Source organism: Pelodiscus sinensis, chromosome 3 (assembly GCF_052426305.1).
Source record: "Pelodiscus sinensis isolate ZL-2025 chromosome 3, ASM5242630v1, whole genome shotgun sequence".
Taxonomy (NCBI): domain Eukaryota; kingdom Metazoa; phylum Chordata; order Testudines; family Trionychidae; genus Pelodiscus; species Pelodiscus sinensis.
The window spans coordinates 180,940,040-180,956,365 of record NC_143054.1 but is presented as its reverse complement, the minus strand read 5'-3'; the positions used below and the strand labels follow the sequence as shown (position 1 = coordinate 180,956,365).

Sequence of the window (16,326 nt, the reverse complement as noted above, 5' to 3'; positions counted from 1 at the left end):
TGCCCTTGTAGGAGGGTTAAGGTGCATGATGAAAATGGGAGTAAGAGGGCTGGATCCCTGCCGTACCAAACAGAGACGTCCTCAAAACTCCTTTCCCCTTTCTGTTCCTTTGTCCGGTACCTTCTTTAAGTCTTTTACCAGGCCATTTATTTGGACCCTCTATACTTTCCCCATGGAGCTGAACATATGCCCATCTTTTGAAATAAGTTGTGACATGTGGCCTACCACCTTTTCTTCATTTCCAAAATGGTTCTCCCTGACCCTTGCTGTGGGGAAGGTGAAGAAACCTCACTCTACCAAAGACAATCTGGAAGTGTAAGAAAAATTTCTTGCCAGCTCCCCTTAAAAAGGGCAGGTCCTAACCCATCGTGATATTCACCTCCTCTAGGGGAGGGAGGGTGGGTGCTGACTTTGCTTGCTACACGTAACGAAGAGACTATCTCCATCCAGTGCTTGTACCTTATACCTCTCAGACCTCACATTCCTGAGGAGGTGAGACAGTGCTGCAAACTGAATGCGGCCTACCTCTTTGAAGCAGTTTCTGACCTCATCCTGCCCACCGCTCTGCAGTCATAAAGCAGAGCTGTCCTTCTCCCATAAGCCCAGACATCCCCTTTCCCACTTAGCTGTGATGCAGTCATTCAGCAAAGCACATGCATGTAGCATGCACTTGCTGAAAAGGAAAGGACTTCGACGTGCTTAAATTCTTCCATGGATTGGGGCCTTGTTGGTTATTTTCATTTATCATGAGAGTGGCCAGCTGGACCTATTCCCCCATAGCCCAGTGCTAATGCAGTCTAACTGTACTCAGCTGGAATTACTTCCCCTGGCAGAACCTGTTCTGTGAAATTTGGTGAGGAAGCATGGCAACCAATAATCGGAAAGTTGCTGTCTTATCTGCTTTGTGAATAGGTAGGTGATAGGGATATTACAATTCAGCTGAACTATTTCTATTGATCCAACTTGCCCTTTTTTGGCCTTTTTAAGACTGAGATTGAAGGTTGTAGCTCAGAGACAAGTGTATGGAATGCTTGAAATGCTGAAAATATTACACACAGTGCCTTCTGACATATTCTCAGCCTTTTTGCTTTCTGCTTTTGATGTTCTTTTTTAGCCATGAAGGGTGTGTAAAGGGCATCTAAAACTTAAGTCAATAGACCCATTATTATGATTGGCTGAAACCCATAAAATGCATCCATCAAGCCATCGAGTTGCATCTTGTGTTAAATTATGGTGATAAATAATCCCATTTTCATGACGTCATTGAGTAATCTATTCAGAAATCTATTCACTGCTGCCATTATGCATCACTCACAATCATGCCAGCTAGTTGAAAAATTCACCACATGACACATCCATGCAAGACTGTGCTTTACTCCACAGAGATAAATATATTCTGCTGTTTTTATGTCATACTGTGAAATAATTGTTTTTTTGGCTCCCAAAATTACCCCAAGCGTGCAGTAATGTTCCTAGTTTACAGCTTTGGGCATTGTAACTCATGTACTTTTAATTGTTTACATCAGAAGTGGATTGAGTCCATTTGTATACAATACTGTTTTATCACTAGTAGGTGTCACATTTTGCCACATTGTTTTGGATCAAAATTAAATCCTATTGATAGGCCTCTAACACAGAGTAACAGTACTCTAATATTTCCTGGAGTTGTATAAGGGATGCATTAAAAATTGTGTTTTGAATTTTGCTCTGATTTTAGACAGCTCATTCTTTTTAAATCATATATTTTAAAATTTTGAATGGCAGTTTACTAAAAACAAAAATAAAATAATCAGGTTGTCTAAAGAGCTAGTTCTAAATTAAGACAAATATCTTTCTTATAAAGATTTAGTTTGTTTTCTTGTCATTGATTATTATGTGTCTATCTTATCTTTCTTTAAAAAACATGATTATTTATTAATCCTATAGTGGGCAATGTAAAGAAGACAGATAAAATGAATAATTAACATAATTCATGGAGCTGACACTGAAAGATTTGGGTCAGGCTTGCTTATTTTTCAGCGCTGGCTGAAGGAAATTAAGGATTGGTTTTGAGGATCACAATAGTGAGGCTTCAGGAATCCATATTGAAGATACAAAAAATAATGAGAGTTTTTTCCTTCTTTAACATGTATCAAATGGGACAAGTCTGATGTGAGAGATCAGTGCTATACCCAGAAACCAGTTGCCAAATGTTGTTATACTTTATGCTCACACTATCTCCTTTTGTTGTCATTATCAGCAGTGTAACACAAAAACAAAACTACAGAAAGCACACACCACCTCTTCTTAATATAGAATACTCAAGGATCTGCATCACTTAAGGCACAAAAAGCAGCCACATCCCTCCCTCCCCTTCTTTGGTGTTTCCAGCACAACTAAATGTTGAATTAACCCTGAGGGAAGTTGGCTTCAGCTCAAGACATGAACAAAAATCTAACTGATGTAATAATGATTCTTCTTAAAGCTCCTCTGAAGGAGGAATGAACCTACAATCAGACCAAAGAGGGTGTAGGCTCTATCAACTAGACATTTTTCCTAGCTGTATATGAATGCCAAACTTTGTTGTTGTTGCTGTTGAAGCTTCCAGGCACATCTGAAGATGTTCCCACCTTTTAAATAGCCCTTAGTTTTAAAACCATTGAGTGTACTATTTTATATTGATCCGTGCTACAATTTGATGTCTCATGACAAGCGATCTTCCAATTCCAACATTACTGTTTTCTTAAAAAGGAATATCTGAAGGACGCAACAGTTTCTGCCTGCTCCAGAAATCAAGTGTTTAAATTATCTGCTCAGAAAGTGGATAGCACTAAATATAATCATGCCAGGTTCACATTAATGAGAACCGTGGAGTTTTGATTCAATCCCACCTCTTGTGCAGTGTATGCCGTCTGCTTAACTGGAAAGACATGATGCCACACAATTAGCAGAGGAAAAGAAGTGACTGCCTCTGGAAACGTATCAAACTTGTTACATACCACATTACCATGAACTATTTAAGCACATTTTGCATATTTTACAACACACCACAAATGCACTTGCCAGCAGTATCCTGGTTCTTCTCCTTCAGCATGCTCCTATATAGTTCATAAATTATATTGAATTGGTAGAACTAAATTCCTAAATATTTCAATCAAAAGGTTTGAGATAGCAGAATTTATTCTAATCCTAGAACCCATGCAGTCCTCAAAAATCTAAAAAAAAAGTCTAAAGAAGTTTTGGAAAATACAAACCAACAGAACTTTAAAATTCTTTTCAAACTGTGTCCAAAGCTACTACAACTGGCTAATGTGTAGTATGTGGTGTACCTGGAGCTAGTAATATTTATGGAAATCTTTCTATCCATTGGAAAAAATAAAACCTTCACATGATAAATTGTAAGACAATTTGCAAAACCTTGGGTTTTCCTTGCATAAATACCAACTCAATTGCCCTGTTTAAGACACTGCTGAACACAGCTATCTGTCCTCATGTTAATAGTTTTATTAACTAGAGAAATATATGGGATGGTGGGATGGATAAACTATAGAAGTTCTGATAAAACAAGAATCAATTCATAGCTTTATTTTGACATTTGAAAATTGTCATCTAGTCTTTTCCTAATTTTTTTGAACGTCTTTGGGCTGCAAGCGTAAGGCAAGGACCTCCAGGGCCTGATTTTTCAGAGGTGATGAGCACTTGCAGATTCTATGGATATCAAATAGTATTAAGACTTCTCAGTGCCTCTGAAAACGGGCCATACACTTTAGTATAGTTATACTCTTTTGGACCTTTTCATAATTATATGATCATCAATTACTGAACAGAATAGTCAACTGAATAGGATACTGGATAAGGATTCAAGAGACCTAGGTTCAACTGACTCCAGCACATTCCTGTGTAATCTTGGGCAAGTCACTTAGCTATCCTGTACCTAAGTTCTTTATCTATAAAATGGGGATAGTACTTTTCCACCTCAATGAGACGTTGTGAAAATAAAATCTATTAATGATTGTGAGGAACACAGCCACTCCAAAGATGAGTGCCATAGAAGAGTTTTTATATATTCAAAGTGCTACATAAACATTTACTGAGATTCACCCATCACTAACTACAGACTATATGGAACGTTAAGTAGGGTTACCAACTTTCTAATTGCACAAAACGAAAAACCCAAGGCCCTCCCCCCTTCCCACTCCATACCCCTTCCCTCTGTCACTCACTCTCCACCCAGAGCCAGATTAAGAAAAGAGCTTTAGAGGCTGTCGTCCAGCACCCACTAAAGCCCCTGGGTGCAGGGCCAGCTCTTCCTGGTGGTGGTGGGGAGGGGACAGCCCCACACATTTCCATTCATCACCCCCCCACCCTATCCAAGCTGGAGCTGTCTCACCACAAGCGATGGGAAGCTCTGTCCTCGTGCTGTACTTGCCTGGAGGCTCCACCCCTACAGCTCCCATTGGCTGGGAATCATGGCAGAGGACGGTGCCTGCAGGCAAGTATGGGGCAGCATGGTCTGTGCGGAGTCACTTGTTCCCCACCACCATCGAAAGGGAGCTGCCTCTGCAACAGGTAAGTGCCCCACACTCTGACCCCCTGCCCCTCCCCCCAAATCCCTTCCCACACCCTAACTCCCTCACAGACTCCTTATTCCCACCCCAACCTCCTGCCCTTAGCTTGCTCACATACTCCAAACCCTTTGTGCCCACCATGGAGCCCCCTTGTGCATCCCAAATGCCTCAGTCAGAACCCATCCTAGAGCCTGCATCTCCCAGTCACAGTTCTCACCCCTTCCCACACTCATCCTCCTGGCTCAACCTGAAGCCCCTTCCCACACACTGAACTCCTTTTTGGTCCCACCCCAGAGCCTATGCGGCCCCACAAAATGTAATAGCCTAGGCTTCCACAAGAGTAAATCTGGACCTATCTCCACCACCTTCATTCACTCTCATTTTCACTGGGCTAGAGCAGGGGATTAGGAAGTGAGGGGGTGAGAGCTTCAGCTGTGGGTACAAGCTTTGGGCTGAGGCAGGGGATTTGGCTGTGGGAGGGGATATGCACTGTGGGCTTGGAGTGCAGATTCTGAGCTAGGACCAGGGCTGAGGAGTTTATGATGCAGAAGGAGACTGCAGTTTAGGGCTGAGGGGTTCAGAACATGGAGGGGGCTCTGGACTGGGGCAGAAGTGCAGGCTATGGTGTGGGACCAGAAATGAAGGGTTCAAGGTGCAGGAGGGTGATCTGGGCTGGGACATGGCGGGGGGGTTGGAATGCAGGGTGTGTGAGAGTACTCTGGCTGGGAGTGTGGACTCTGGTGTGAGCCTGGATATGAGGGGTTTAGGGTGCAGGGGAGACTCTAGGTTGGAGCCAAGGATTTTGGAATGTGGGAGGGGGCTCTGGGTTGGAAGTTCCAAGGTGCAGGAGGACGTTTGGAATGCAGGCTCCAGAGCTTCCATTGGCCATGTTCCTGGACAATGGGAGCTGCAGAGCAGCCCTGTGTCAGGCAAGGAGCTGCTCTAGCCCCTACTGGTTAGCCAAAAACCAGCTAACCTTTCACATCTCTAATCAGCATTGCCACCAGAGTCCCTTTTCAATCGGCATTCCAGTCAAAAACTGGACAACTGGCAACCCTAAGCTTAAGTCCAAGATGAATACTTTATTTTTTCACCATATGTACTATATTGTTCTGTAAGATAAAATTTCTCGCCTTAGTCCAGTGTCTTCTTTGAACTGCTCCTGTTAAGGAAGTGAGGAGGATTTAGTCCCATGTCTACTGCCTGTTACATTTGTTAGCTAAGTATCTGCATTACCGATTGATAATGTGTTCTTGCTTTTTGAACTGTCTGAAATGCAATGAATTACTGTATTAATTTCTGCTAAGGCTTTGAGGACATCTTTGAAAATGTTTTAAAAGATAGATTAGTGTCTCATCAAGATAGAGATTAACTGAAAGGGCTTTCAAATTTGTCATATGGCATTGTATCTATTAGGTTATTTATTATTTTACAGGTCATGTGTGAGTGATGGATCAAATACACTTTTTAACAGATCTTTTTATACATGAGTGAGTTTTAGTAAATTTAAATACATTGGCCAGCAGATTACACCTTTGCATTTTACCTTTCTAGGACAACCAAGAAATGGTTACTGTTTACAAATACAAGCAATTCCCTGACTGAGACCATTACACAGTATTGCTAGAGAAATCTCATATGGGTGCAAGGCAAAGCTACTTAATATAAGTATTGGGTTTTTGTAATATTTTATAGGGTTTGATTGCATGCATAATTTTTCTTCCAATAAAAGATAACATAAAAACACAATTCTATCCCAGGCCCTCTGTGAAACTACATCTTATTAGCACATGTATGCATGAGCTTCAACAGTCACAATGCCATATAAAAGTCTTCAACAGTATATGAACACACTAAAGTTCTCTGTTGATAATATTCAAATGACCCTTTGTTCCCTATCCCCGATATTTCAGGTATAAAACAATTTGGTGGTTTAATTAATCTAAATATGTACATAATTAAGATGACTTAGCTCCCTCCACTATTCCAAAACACTTCAGTCTGCTTCATAATAAGCTTTTGTAACTTTTAACATATTCTACAAAACATTCATTCCATGTACTGCACCAGATTGCCTTCTCCTTTCTTGTAACTAAGTATTAGAGTTTCTTTTCAAGCTTTCCTCCTAAATCCATATATGAATTGGGATAGGGGCAGGAGTAGCAATCATCATAATGCTGTGGCATTTGGACCCTTCTCCTATCCAACAGATAGTAGAAGGGAAGGGAAGGGAAGGGAAGGGAAGGGAAGGGAGGGGAAGGGAAGAGAAGGGAAGGGAAGGGAAGAAAACCATCCATGAGGTGGACTGGCTGTTTGGTTTTTTCCCCTTCACACAATGCCTGATTTTATTGGTCACATCAGGTAAACAATGGTAGAGCATACTGACTAAAACACCTGGTTAGAAGAAAAAGTAAGGTGAAGGGCAGTGGCTTGGGGGGGAAAAATGTTAAGGAACTAAGAAGACATGTGCCTTTAACATTGTGCTTCAATGTTTTCTTTTTTCTGTCATAGTATCTATTTAAAGTGTAAATTTCCTGAGCAGGGATTGTCTCTTCATATCATTTGGAAAGCATGAAGCATTTTATGAGTGCAACTGTAATACAAACCATGAAGAAAATATTAATAATCACTATTGTAATTGCTCTCTCACGCCAAATGGTTCATTCCTTGATGAAGTAAAACATTGTAAGTAAAAAGCTTCAAGTTCCTACCATAATCCTTGTGATGGACCCCTATCTGTCTATCTTATTTTGGTGTATGTATCACTCTTGTGTGTGAAATTAGATACGTGTAGACGGGAATACGTATGATTTTTAAATGTGTCAATGGAAAGCCATCAAGGGTAATTCTACTGCTGGGAGACCTCCATGTCTGGGCAACTATACGCAAATAGCATATCTACTGCTTCTGGTGGTGGGGAAGTGACCTCAGCTTGGTGCCTCCGCTGTGGGAGACCAGCCAAGCTGGCTCAGCAGGACCGAGTGGTGAAAAGCTCCAGGGAGCAGGAAGTAGAGTGCCAGTGGCCATGTCAGCACTCCTGAAAGCCCCCTCCCCAAGGGGTCTTCTGTGACCTCACCCTGTCACAGTGGTGCAGAATTCTGTCCTCCCAAGAAGCAGTACAGACATTGAATCTCTTCAGGTCCAAGGAGTCTCAGTTTAGGGTGCATCTTCCTGCGATACCACTCCACAAATGGGATCAGCCCCCAATGAATTACTTGGGTAAACCCCCTTTAACAATGAAAGGGGGAATGTGCATACTGACTGCTCCCCCGGGTAATAATTGTTTACACAGGGCTTGATAGTAAGTAAAAGTGATTTTATTAAATACAAGCAGTAGGATTTAAGTGGTAATAAGAGAGAACAGGCAGAGCAAAGTAGATTACAAATCAAAACAAAAAATGCTTAGCGAATTCTAACACTAAACTCCTCAGCACAAACATATTACAAACTCACCCTAAGACTGTTTCTGTTCCAGCTGCATCTTCAAACGAGAGTCATCTCCCTTCCACTGGGGTCTCTGGTTCACCCTCCTTGGGTATATCCAGCCAGCCAAAGACAAAAGACTCCTACCTTCCTATTTTTTTTTAAAGAATTCCCCTATTGCATGGGGAGTGACCTGGCTGCTCCCTACCAGCCACTGCTAAGACTTAAGGACAACAGGCTATTTGCATATGACAGCTCAGACATTGAGGCCTCCCAGCAGTAGAATTACCCTTTATGACTTTCCATTTACACATTTATAAATCATACAATATTCCCTACTCCACATGTCTAATTTTATGTAAGTGTGATACATACACCAAAATAAGATAACAGAACCAGCAGATTATGACAAAGATTGATAGCTTGCATGAAATAATTTGCTCAAAGCCCCTTTGAGTTATGTACATGTATGTCCATAAGTCCATTTCTCATACTGGTTATGAAAAGTTAATGGAGGCATACTAGTGTAAAAGGTCTATAAGTGAGGTAAAAATCTGCAAGTGGCCCATGCTGAATGTGTTTTTTTTTCTCTTTGGTCTGCTGAGGGAAATAAGCTGCGGACTTTGCTCAGTTAAAGAGGGTGCATACAATTGCTGGACATTTCTACATTAAGAACAGATAAGAAAAGAAGAACAAAACATTTCTACTACCTGAATTTAAAGATACCTTCTCAACACAAAATCCAACAACAAAGAAAGAATGGAATCTCCCACTTTCCTTTCCCATGACCTGGGCCTGGATATAGTTCCTTGTATAGACAGTGGAAAGATGGGAACACATGGCATATAATGTCCAATATCTCTATAACTCCTTGTAAAACCTTATAGAATTATTTGTGTTCTCACCTAGCATCTATTTGCCAACATTCCTTCAAATCCAAACCCTTCACAGGTACTATGCTTAACATACAGGTTATAACACTTTACAATGGTTATGTCTTAGTAGGAGAACACAGTCAGTCGACAAAGATGTGCTTAGAGACTCATGAATACATTCAGTAGTTAGGAAGTGAGGAGCGACAGGAACACAGGAAAATGGATTTAGTGTTTGCACTCATTTCTGGGCATGAAACATTTTTGTCTCATTTAAAGAACAGTGTTTGACTAGTTTGACATGTTGAAGATCCATCTGGAGAGCAGCACCAGATGAGACCATGCTTACCAGCAACAAGAAAATGTTTCCAGTGCATGTTTCCTTGCCAATGGTTTCTAAAAAGTGACAGGATACGTGGGGATCAGCGCATCAGCTGTTTCATTGTGTTCGCTCCACATTCAGATGCTCAATGTGGCACATGCTGATGAACTCGCCCAGTTGCTGAGTAAATCAGAACTTGAGTAGCAAGCCAAGGAAAACTTTCACAGGTGGACATGAAAGATAACAATAGAATATTACCACCCTGTAAATAAAGTTCTTGTTACACACGGAGCTTTTAGCCATGCTGTTACATGAGCACTGGAAAGCGTTTTGTCTTAGAGAGGCACAGTGACACACAGAGCTTATAAGAACATAAGGGAAGAGCACCCTTATATACACAATGCTTCGGTATGTAAACTACTTGCATACCTAGGATGCATGCACATGGGAATGCAACTATCTGACAATTTCAGACATGGTACTACAATGCAAATGACGCAGTTTCTTGGTTTCCTATATGTTCCTCTTCAGCATTGGAAGTAGTTATTGCATTATTCACATTCCACAGGTAAAATGCGCCATATCCTTTATCTTGTAATATATTTTTAGCTTATAGCCACCACTAGGTTGTCTGATTTTCTTGCAGCATCCACATTATTTTAATTTAGGCTTTCGAAACATTTCCCAGTATAATTAATCAGAAATTTCAACAACAAAAAAAGCCTTTCCCTTCCGCCATGTATATAATTGCTTTATTAAAGAAACATGTATGAGTATAGGTTTAACTACTACCAGCTAAAGAATCTGTGGTGGCAAATTTGAGACTTGGGGCAGAGAAGTGGTATATCCACTATCTATCCCCTCATCATAGTAATAGTTCCCACATGGTATCTTTGTTTCCTGGAATCCTTCTGTCGTTTACTATTGGATCAAACCTCTCAGTTCTTTCTTTTCCTTGACTTTCCTTCAGCCGCAGTGAGCCACTGTCATTCCAGAGTAGATGCCTTTCCAAAGTTCAGTGAGGACTGGTGCTAGTGTGTGAATATGTACATTCATGGAGAGTTCCATCAGGCAATTTAGCAGAGGCTGTTTCCGAATGAGGCAGTTAGCTATAGTGTTAGGCTGGGGAGTGAAGGGAAGAGAGAAAGATTCCTCATCAGTTTTCACAAACTAGCCTGTCTTTTCACCTCTCATTAGTCAGCTTATATATATATTCAGGCCAGAGGATGCCTCCTTCTCCATGTTTAATTGAGAAGGTGTATAAAGTAGCTAGTATCAAGAGACAATAGCTCCTACTACGTGTCTAGCTTCTCTTTGAATAATACTGACTGACACTTATATAGTTACAGGTGTTGTTGCTTTTTCAGTTGTCTTAGGTCAACAGCTGCTCACTGAATTAATGAAAAGCCCCAGCAGATCATAAGGGAGAGGAAGCCCAGGTAACACTTTGTCTCTGGAATGGAGGGTCATATAGAGATTTTTCTGGTTACGGTACATTTTATAGCACATACAAATATATAAGGATGTGACTGGCAGGAAAGTATTTGCTGCTTATGGATTTCAAAGTCTCCTGAAGACAGAAAGATTGATCTTAATAGAAGTGATGGGAGAACAGAAACTATTCCTAAAACAAAGTCAGGATGGAAGATGACCTATCTTCAGTTGTTTGAACTCTGGTGTGGAGGGCTCCTTCAAAAACAATACCAAATTACCAGAGAAATTTGATAAACATTATTGTATTCAAAATATTAGAATATTGATTATTCCATAGTATTTGTGACACACACCTAATGATGCAACTGGTGAAGTGGAAATGGCCTCATGTCCAAATGAGCTTAGTGTTTGGACACAGACTACATGCTGCAACTCACGTGAGTAAGAATAGAATGACATAGTTGGGATAAGCAATGGAAGGGTTAATGAAGATCCAGATCCTCAACTGTTGTAAATCAGCGTAGCTGCATTTGACTTTAATGCATTTTAAACCAGCTGAATACTAAACTTGCACTGTTAAAGGAGTGCAACCTCCACATATAATATAGATGGACAATATAGCTGTATTATTAATTAGATCCTTAGCTACACCTTGATACTCAGATATCTGCTGTCTCCAAGTAGCTCTTCCTCCATTTGCACCTGGAAGGAAGAAGGTAACTGGAGCAGACTGAAAAATGTCAACCCACTTTTATAAAAAATGCAACAGTTGTTTTTGGATTGAAGTGCTATAAAGTAAAAAATTGTTACATACTTTTCATAACTGTTGTTCTTTGAGATGTGTTGCTCATGTCCATTTCAACATATGCATTCCAGTATGTGTGCATGTGCACACCACATGCACGATTGTCGGAAAATTTTCCCTAGTGGTGCCCATCGAGTCAGCTGTATGTTTCCTATAGTGGTGCCTCATGGCCTCATATATATACCCCAGCCGATGTGACACCAGTTGATCCAGTCTAAGCTTGCCTGAGGTGGAATGACTAGCCAAACGAGAGAATCCTGAAAGGTCTGAAACATCGACATCACCCATGCTTGTAGCGGGTGAAGGCAGAGTTAAGCATGATGAAGGACATGGCTGCAAGACACCATGTGACCTGGGAATCTCATGGTTGCTCATTACCAGGGCTTGACAAAGAATACAATCTACTCGCCTATGGCAAGTAAATTTCAGCCGCGCGCCCAGTTCATTCGCGGCGCGCGCATGCGGCTCTTGCAGTACGGGGCTGGCGAGCGGTTTTCGCCACCGTTCATCAAGCCCTGCTCATTATGGTGGTCATATTTTGATGAAGCTCAGCAATAATTCCTGCTAACATCTGGAACTGGGCCTCAAGCAGAGAGGTGTTGTTTGAGTAGAATGAAGGAGGGCCCCAATAAACTCAATGCATTGAGTGGGAATGAGGGTGGACTTTGGGTTCTATTGGGAGAATGTGGCCTTGACCAGTTCCATGTGCCTGAGCACCTGGTGCCATGGCCTGCCCTTGATATGCCAATTGTCCAGTTATGGGAAGACTTGCACCCAGCTAAAGCCACGGGAGGAGCCATAGGGCATGCTGCAAATGGTGCCTCAGACCTAAGTATCCATGCCAGAGGCACAACTGTCTATAGCGCCACAGATGTCAGGGTGGAAGAAATAGACAGCGGTGCCAGGGTTAGTCCAGGAGGCAGTGCCACTGGCACCACCAGCAGGGGAATCTGCAACTCAAATGGAGCCAGTGCCATAAACTCAATGAGGTCCCGAGTGGCCTCAAAAGTTCTGGTGTGGGGAGAGAAGGTCCAAGTCCTCTTCTACCATACTGGCTCCAGAAAGACCACTGACACCGGACTCAATGGTCCCAACCAGGGTGCTGGAGTCAATGGTACCTGGGCCAACATGCTTAGCCTAGTCAGGCTGAGCACAGTATGGGCAACCTCTGGGGCATTGCTCAGCCTTCTGGAGGAAGAACGATCCCAATCAGTCCTCTTCTTCTTCTTGAGCCCTGGGGAGTGAGAGAGATGCCACATGGATGAGCCCATCCCATGTAAAGGGGGCCAGTGCTGACAATCCCTCCTTTCAACGTGCCGAGGCCTCCCACACTGAGGCCAGTGAGCTGCACCCCAAGGGAGTGGAAGCCGCATCCTGGGACTGTGGCTGGAGTGCTGATTCCAACAGGAGGAGTTTACCAAACATCATCAGAAATACTTTACTTGAATTTCAGTCCGTATAAACATGGTGAATATTTTCAGTAGTAGACTTCCCAAGAGGAATTCTCAGCTTTGGGATTTGCTCCTTCCTGGTGCATAGTTTAAGGAGGTTAAGGTCTCTCTCCAGGGGTGCTGCAGTCAACCTGATGGGTACTGCTAGGGAAAATCTTCTGACAATTGTGCATGCAGCGCGCATGCACACATATTGGAATGCCCATATTGGAATGTTCTTTTTCAAAAACATTACCAAGAGTACTTTAATATAAAAATATGAAAAATATTGGAAAGAGGTATGGAAATTTGTGCAAAAAATGAAGTTTTTGTATCATGAAATTTTTTTCTGACTAATTTTTCAGAGCAGATTTTGGCCCATGCTTTCATCATCTTAGCTTTGTCCAGCTGTAATGCATTCTCTGGGACTACATATTATAACTACTGACGGTGTTTTATAAAGCAGAATTCATTGCTGGGGCACATTACATCTGTGATCTTTGTCACTGACAGTCAGCAGGTCTCTGGGTGGAATTCAAAAGATTAGTGGATATAACTAGACAACAAATGATTTGGTATTTTCTTACTGCTGTGACCACCTAATCTCCTGTGCCATACTACCAATATCCATCAGAAATACTTTATGTGAGATTATCTTCATATAAACACAATGCATTTTTGGTAGTAGATTTCCCAAGATGAATTCTCAGCATTGGGATTTCCTTCTTCCTGATACAGATTCCAACTTTCTTAACCTTCGGGCAGCCTGACAAAGGCCTTCTACTTTAATTAGGCATTTCAGGATGAGTGAGCTGAAGTGCACATGGGCTAGGGTGTTGTTTGTCATCTGTGTAGGGGAGCTGTTTTATTATAGTGTCTGCTGATGCACATTAATTTGATAGGATGATCATTATAAAAATATGTAAAGGGGCCCAGAGTGTTGGCTGGGCACCCTTTAAATATTTTATACATCCAAGTAATTATCCATATATTATTTAAATACCAAAACAGGGACTGCCACCTTGCAGGAATAAGACATGATACCTGCCACTCAGAGGAGCATGAAAGGTATCTATTTTTTTGTTTTGTTTATATATTGTTAGTCTCTGTAGCATTTGAGCAACTATCTGAAGAGGCAGATATCACAAATTGCACTGGAAGACCAAAGAGGAAAGTTCTGCCTGAGGGGTAGATCCTACTTCCATTGAAGTGAAGGGGAGTTTTACCACAGTTTTACCACAGAATACAACTGGAATAGGATTGGGCCCTTAGGGCTTGATCCTGCAAGGAGCGGAGCACACTGGCCCTAGTCCAGCAAAGCACTTAAGCACTTGCTTAATTTTAGACATATAGTCTCATTTGGTTCATATGGACTATTCGCGTGATTAATATTAAGCACATACTTAAGTGCTTTCCTGGATTGGGGCCAGAATGCTCATCATTTTGCAGGATCAAGGTCTTCGTACATTTTTATTTACATTTTGATAGCAGAATGGAGTAACAGCATCTTTGTTGAAGCAGTTTAGCTTCTGTGAGTTTCATAGAAGAAATGGGTTGTGTTAGAGGTCACTTGATGTTATCTTGGAATGTTGTTTTACTTGGAAAGTTCCTTTCTCTCTTAATCCATGACCATATATTAAGAGCATTCTTTCCTGAATGGAACTAGTATATTTGGTATATAGAAATGTAGAAATATTGAACAGTTTTACATTCCAGAGAACATAACCAAAAGGTTACATTGCACCATTCACAGACTCACTTTGGTTTCAAAGCATGTTCTCTACCTACAGTCTGGTTTTGCTCTGCAATTAAATGTCTATGGGATGATACTGTGGGGAATAATGACTTTCCTGTCTGTAGTGCCACTGATAGTTTGAGATCAAATCATATGTACTATGCATTAAAGCCATTTAGTGTTCTCATTAACATGACATCCTTTTGTGACCGAATTTAACAAAAGTAGTGGGGTAAAAGGCAGAGAATCTAAACCAGTTGGAAAACATCAATCTCATACACCAGTTACACCATATAACAGAATAACTGACAACTACAGCTAGGGCTTTGATGGGCAGCTAAAGGAGTTGGGCATTCAACTACAATTCCTAACTCTTAGATCCCTATGTTGTCTTATAGGCAAAATGCAGATTCTCTCTGTTTAGTTGGTCACCCATCTAAAAGGGGCTTTTCTGTGGTTTCCACAGTACTCCACAGCATATGTCATCATCACAGAAAAGTCTAGTTATATCATCCAGCAATGCTGTTTTAATGGTGATGGGTGATTATAGAGCCCTATGCAGATACAAAATTGATATCTGCATCTGCATCTGCAAAAATGATCCACAGATATTTGCAACAGCATCCCGCAGATGTGGGTACCTATCGGTATAAAGTATCCACAAATTTGCTTGGTTCTAGATCCAAAATTTGTATCCTCATCCGCATCCATATCTGCAAAACTGAGCCATGGATATCCGCAAATTTGCAGGGTTCTAAATATTTGTTCTTCCTAGTAAATGTTCTACTTTCCTCTCAGTTTTCTCTATCCCAACCCACTCTCAGGGCCTTGCCTTACAAGCACTGTTCCTAGAAATATGGACTAGAAAAAATGCCATAGTTCACCAACCTGATCTTGGAATTGGCTGAAGAGGTTATTGCATTTTCCCACCTAGGAGCTGAGAGCATTAACTCTGCAGTACTCCAAACTCTATTGGGAGAGAGAAAACAAGGGAAAATTACCAAGCCAGGATAAACCATTGGCCTTGAAAAACACTCCCAAGGGTGCACCTCAGTGCAGTACATAATGGGTCAGCTCCTCAGCTGATGTAAATCCCAGTAGCTCCACTGTAATAATCAATTTGTAATAAACAAGGATCTGACTCAATGATTCTATAATATGAGAAAGAGCTTTTTAATCACTGTTTTTCTGTAATTGCATTATAGAAATTCCATAGGAAGAAAACATTAAAGAAGCTAATTGATCAAGAAAAAGTCTTTAGGCTAAAACTTGCTAGAGATTTTTAGATAAGCTTTCTGAGGTAGAGAACAAGTCAAGGAATAAAACCCATTGGACATGTCTATCTCAATTATAACACTATGCCTGTGAAGTTTCAGGGTTCTGCAGTACACCATCTACGTGTGCAGTACACCATCTACGTGTGTGTGTGTGTGTGTGTGTGTGTGTGTGTGTGTGTGTGTGTGTGTGAGCACTGTATTTTTAACTCATTTGGGACTTTCTATCATCAACATTATTAATACAAAAGGACTGAAAATACTAGGGGATCTTACAGAGCTAGAAGAAAATCACAAAGATTCATTATGACTACGTCTACACAGTGGAGCTATTTTGGGATATGGGAGGTATCCCGAAATAGCTATTTCACATCTTAAGAGCAAGCCTATTACATCGAAATATAATGGGCTCGCTATTCCGACATCCCTGTAAACCTCATTGCGCAAGGGATAGGGGATGTTTCAGAATAGCACTTTGAAATTT

At 41.3% G+C, this 16,326-nt stretch overlaps 1 long non-coding RNA gene across 1 annotated transcript in view; it reads left to right on the top strand.

Moving 5' to 3' along the window:
- The first annotated feature begins 7,637 nt into the window (after positions 1-7,637).
- The window catches only part of LOC112545637 (uncharacterized), a 36,658-nt gene continuing 27,969 nt past the window's right edge, over positions 7,638-16,326 (top strand). The window contains exons 1-2 of the long non-coding RNA XR_003089167.2: positions 7,638-7,766; positions 10,532-10,603. This is a non-coding gene — a long non-coding RNA (uncharacterized LOC112545637). The remainder of the gene's footprint in view (positions 7,767-10,531; positions 10,604-16,326) is intronic.